The following is a 6,023-nucleotide window of genomic DNA, read 5'->3' as shown; positions in this document are numbered from 1 at the left end:
CGTTTGGGCAGAAACATAAAGACCTCGGGAGACAAGGGCTTGGTTGCTGGATTGTTCCCGTCAAACCCTCCCCCCAACCACGTCTGAATCCCTTCTTGGCCTCTTCCTCCTGAAACCTCGCCCTGCAACCAGTGTCTGAAGCCTTGCCTTGCCCTGTCTCTGCTGAAGCCCTGCCTCGCCTGTAACCCTCACCTGCAACCTTCGCCTGCACTGCTGTCAAGTTCAACTGCTGGAGCAAGATAAGGAACTTCTATAGTTGTTTTGAACTGTCCCTGTGTCCACGCCTTCATTAGGTAGGTCCGGCTGTCTGCTACTACCTAGTGTTGGGAACTGTCTCTTTGTGCCCTCACCTCTGCTGGGTAGGTCCGGCTGTCTGCCGCTACTTTGAGTAGAGATCTATCTCTGTGTTCTGTGTATGAGTCCCAGCCCTACATCCTGTTTCCAAGGAGGGGTCCTGGCTCTGTGTTCCATGTTCCTGTCCTCCCTCAACCGAGGTTGTGCGCTCCTGTCCTCCCTTGACCAAGTCAAGGCTTTGTGTTCTCATTCTGTCCACGTGCCTTGCCCAGCTTGGTGCTGGGGTTCCCTCATCCTGTGCTGGGGTTTCACGTCCTGTTCTGTAGCAACATCCTGTCCTTGCCAAGATCTGAGTCCTGAGTCCTAGCCCAGACCCGGGTTCCGGTTCCGAGTCCCAAGCAAGACCGAGGTTCTGGGTCCTTGTCCAGGCTCTGGTTCCAGAGTTCTGTGTCACTAGTCCAGGCTCCTTGCTCCTATTTCCTTGTGTGGGTTCTGTGTTTCTTGTCCATGTCCAAGCCCAGGCCCTGCATCCTATTCTCATCCAGGGCCTGTGTCAATGTCCAGTGCCCTTTCTTCCTCACTTCCCTTGCTTGCTTAACTCTAGTCCTAGTCCTGTTTCTAGTACGTCAGTGTCTGTGTCTTGCATTTGGGTCCGCTCCCACACGCTCCCTATGACAGTCTGAATCAGTGTTATCTTGTATTTCCATACAATGTTACATTAGGCTGTTACACATCTATTGTTGGAGAAGAACTTGCATAAATAGGTAAACCGCCTTCATACAAGCAAGGACAGAAAACAGGGCAAAGTGAGTATACTTATTTATTCAGTAAGCTATGGGTCAAAGTATTTGGTAAGTACATTTCTAACTCTTCTGGCTTCAGTCTCGTTGCCCTCTGTTCTGAAATTGTTAGGTCGTGTAGGGAGTTGCGTTCAAGAAAGCAATGAAATGCCGCGCTGCCGCCACTATCTGTTCCGGCACGTCGTGACAGTGTTTTTTAAAATATCCGTTTACCCCGTCCACACTGCTCTGCACAATCGGCATTTTCAAATTTATACACGCTGGAGGGCGTTGTAGAAAATCTTCATTTTCGGGGTAGGAAAACGCCATTTCAGTGTGGAAGGAGGGTCAAAACAAAGAGAAAAAGCTTCGGTTACAGATTTATCCGGTCTAGTGTGGACGTAGCCTTAATGTGTCACATCGGCAACAGACTGACTGGAAGTTTAACTGAATGCATGGCTGTTTTTTTTTACAAACCTATACAAGTTTATTTATATCACATATATGCAAGGTATGGACATCCAATGCCTACAAGACAGAACATATACTCAGATTAAAATATTAAAATATGAAACAGTCTATACCCCCAGAGGGGGTCACTGCTCCCGGAAGTCCCCCCACTGTACCCATTGCGACCGAGTGTTCCTTCTCCAAGGACAACCAGGCACGAACTTATCCTTTGGACAAGGGGCAGGCAGTCGACTCGGGCAGCGCCCTCCACTTTCCGCCGCCTAGACCCGTGAATGGCCATCTTGGCCAGGCCCAGGATCAAGCCCACCAGAACTCAGCAGCAGCCCCTTGAGAAACTCAAAGCGGGGCCGCAACCTCTCACATTTCTTGTAAGCATGGTACACAGGCTCCTGAATAGACAGGTGGACGGGGTGTCAGTGAACCTCAGTCATGCAAGCAACAGTCAAATTACTTTCAAGTTCTGCTCAAGGTCACACCTCTGTGCAGCTGGTCTCACACAGTGACCCAGCACCTGCCTTTTCTCTGAAAGTGACCCCATCATCTTCAGCTCCATTCATTTTCACGCCCTTCCTCCCGACACCACCCCGGAGTCAGTCTTACAGCATAAAAACAGGCTGTTGGGCCTAGCTCGTCCATGCCGACCAGCTGCCTACCTGAGCTAGTCCCATTTGCCTGTATTTGGCCTGCTTCATGCTAAACCTTTCCTCACTATATATTCGTAGAATTGTCTTCTAAAAAAATTGTAATTATACTCACCTTTACTACTTCATCTAGTACCGTATATCCACCACATCCTGTGTGAAAAATCTGCTCATGTTGAAACGAGCCAAAGCCACCTCCTGCATTCTCCTGTAAATCTTCCCCCACTCACCTTAAATCTATGCCCTCTAGTTTTAGACTCCCCTACTGTGGAAAGAAACGACTGACGGATCTTTCACCTTTCCCTTGTAATTTTAAATACTTCTACGAGGTCAACCCACAGCCCGCTGCTCTACAAGGGGAAAAATGCCGCAGTCTATCCAGTCTTTCCTTATTATCCAGGCCCACCAATCCCAATAACGTGCTGTGAATCTCCGCATCTTTTCCAGCTAAACTACATCCCACCCATAGTCAAGAGTGCAGCATAAAGCCTAAGACAAGGTAAGGTGGGTGGACCACCAGAGTACTCAGTACTGCAAGGCTCATAGTGTATCCTAAAACATTGATTGTTTATTCCCTTCCACAGAAACTGGAACAAAACACTGGAGGAACTCAGCAGGCCAGGCAGCATATATGGAAGAAAGTAAACAGTCGATGTTTTGGGCCGAGACCCTTCATCGGGACTGGAAAGGAAAGGGGAGAAGTCATTATAAGAAGGTGGTGGTGGAAGGGAGGAAGAAGTATTGGGTGGTAGGTGATAGGTGAAACTGGAAGAGGGTGAGGGGGTGAAGTAAAGAGCTGGGAAATTGACTGGGGAAAGAGATAAAGGGCTGGAGAAGGGAGAATCTGATTGGAGAGGACAGAAGGCCATGGAAGATGGGGAAGGGGGAGGTGATGGGAAAGCAATAAGAGAAGGTGTGAGAGGAAGTCAGGAATGGGGAATGGTGAAGGGGAGGGGCAATTACAGGAGGTTTGAGAAATCAATATTCATGCCATTGGTTTGGAGGCTACCCAGACTGAATACAAGGTGTTTCTCCTCCAACCTGCATGTGGCCTCGTGCCGGCAGTGGAGGAGGCCATGGACTGACATGTCAGAATGGAAATGGGAAGTAGAATTGAAATGGGTGGCCACCAGGAAATCTTGCTTTTTGTGGCAAACAGAGTAAAGATGCTCAACGAAGCGGCCTCCCAATCTATGTCAGGTCTCACTGATATACAGGAGGCCACACCAGGAGCACCAGATACAGCAAATGACCCCAACAGACTCGCCGGTGAAGGGTCGCCTCACTTGGAAGGACTGTTTGGGCCCTGAATGATAGCGTGGGAGGAGTTGTAAGGGCAGGTGTAGCACTTGTTCTGCTTGCAAGGATAAGTGCCAGGAGGGAGATCAGTGAGTAGGGACGAGTGGACAAGAGAGTCACATAGAGAGTGATCCTGTAGAAAGTAGAGGGGAGGTAAAGATGGGCTTGGTGGTGGGATCCTGTTGGTGATTGCAGAAGTTTCGGAGGATTATGTGCTGACGCGGAGGCTGGTGGGGTGGTAGGTGAGGACAAGAGGAACACTATCCCTGGTGTGGTGAAGGGAGGATGGGTTGAGGGCAAATGTGTGCAAAATGGAAGAGATGCCTGTGAGGGCAGTGTTGATGGTGGAGGAAGGAAAGCCTTTTTCTTGGAGGAAGAGGACTTCTCATTAGTTCTGGAATGAAAAGCCTCACTCTGATGCAGAGAAGGAAGAACTGAGAAAGGGGAATGGCAGGTTGGAAAGAGGTATAGTCCAGACAGCAGCAAGAGGGTGGAAGTTAGAGGCAAAGTTAAGGAAATTGACAAGCTCAGCTTGGGTGCAGGAAGCTGCACCAATGCGGTTGTCATCGTAGCTTAGGAAGAGTCGGGAGCACTGCTGGTGTAGGCTTGGAACATAGACTGTTCCACATAGCCGTCAAAAAGGCAGGCATAGCTGGGATCCATGCAAGTGCCCATGGCTACACCTTGAGTTTGAAAGAAGTGGGAGGAGCCAAAGGAGAAATGGTTGAGGGTGAGGGCCAGTTCCACCAGACAGCCGAGAGTGGCAGACATCCCAACTCTCCCAGAAGTTCTGGGAGTCTCTCGCATATTAATAGTGGCTCCCTGATGCCTGCAAATTATATACAATGTCCCGGAAATCAATTTTTTTGCGAGTGAGAGAGCACACAAGAGCGACCACGAGAGAAAGTGCGAGAGCGACCACGAGAGAGAGAGAGAGAGAGAGAGCAAGCACGCGCTTGAGAGAGAGCAGCGCCCTGCCTAATAGGGGTCAAAAGTAACGACAGTGTTGCTCGCTGCACTGTTTGCAACAGTGACTTTTCTATTGCCCATGGTGGGTTAAGACTGTAAAAGACATGCTGAGGTGAGTTTAACAGGTGTCATTCATTCATTAGCATAGCTAACATTATTTAAACTAGCTGGCTATCTGCTAAGGAGCTACTCCATTGCAGACATCCCACCTCTCCTGGAAGTTCCAGGAGTCTCCCGCAAATTGGTGGTGCTACCTCCCTGAAATGAGTTTTTGCAGGGTGGGATGTCTGGAGTGGTGTTGGAGGGGAACTGGTTGGGTCTGGTGTCCAGAAAGAGCTTTAAGGCCCTCCTGATGGATAGAAGTGTATAGGGATTAAATCTCCATCATGAAAATGAGAAGATTGGGACCAGGAAACTTAAAAGTCACTGAAAAGATCGAGAGCATGTGAAGTGTCACGGGTGTAGGTAGGAAGGGACTGAAACAAGGGGGATAAAACAGTCAAAGTATGTAGACAGGAGTTCTGTGGGGCAGGAGCAGGCAGAAACAATGGGTCTACCTGGACAGTCAGGTTGGTGGATCTTGGGTAGGAGGTAGAACCGGGAGGTGCAGGGACATCTAGACAGTGAAATCAGGATGCCCTTCATTGACTACAGTTTGGCATCAATACTATCATCCCCTCAAAATTAATCATTGTGAGGCTAAGTACAGCTCCAATGCCATATTTAAGCTTGCTGAAGACACCGCAGTTGTTGGCCGAATCAAAGGTGGTGATGAATCAGCATATAGGAGGGAGATTGGAAATCTGGTTGAGTGGTACCACAACAACAGCAACCCCTCACTCAATGTCAGCAAAACCAAAGAGCTGATTATTCATTATAGGAGTAGGAAAATGGATGTATATGAGCCAGTGCTCATCAGGGAATCAGAGGTGAAGCAGGTCATCAACTTTAAATTCCCTCAGTGTTATTACTTGTTTATTTATTATTATTTTGTTTTATTTGATTGAGTTGTCATCCTTTCCACATTGATTGTTTGTCCATTTTTATTGTGTGCAGTTTTCCATTGATTCTATTTCTTTGTATTTACTGTGAATGCCTGCAGGAAATTGAACCTCAGGGTACTATAAGGTGACACATATATAATTAGATAATAGATTTACTTTGAACTTTGAAATTATGGAAAGAAAACTGGAATGGAAGTCAACAGGGTGAATGTGTGAATTACACAGGAGGAGACAGAATATCTGTTTTAATCTGCATAAAGGTTTATTCCATTGAAAATAAAGAGCAATTCACTTAATGTAGTATTTCAAAATGTATATAAAATTAATACCAGCAATTTGACATAAATATTGATCACACATAGTTGTTATGTTTTGTTTTACTTAGAAACTTGTTTTGTAAAAACTTTAACTTTATCACATCTGCCTCAGAATGATTTCATTTCTGCAATGCTGGAGCCAAGTGGAACAACAACAAAAGTGTTCTGTTCAGGATGCCTCTACACCCTCTCCAGCTTGTGTGACGAGAATACACATAAAATTAAGATGTTTGCTGGCCTGGGTTAGCA

Source organism: Mobula hypostoma, chromosome 6 (genome assembly GCF_963921235.1).
Source record: "Mobula hypostoma chromosome 6, sMobHyp1.1, whole genome shotgun sequence".
Lineage (NCBI taxonomy): Eukaryota > Metazoa > Chordata > Chondrichthyes > Myliobatiformes > Myliobatidae > Mobula > Mobula hypostoma.
This window is presented reverse-complemented; position numbering follows the sequence as displayed.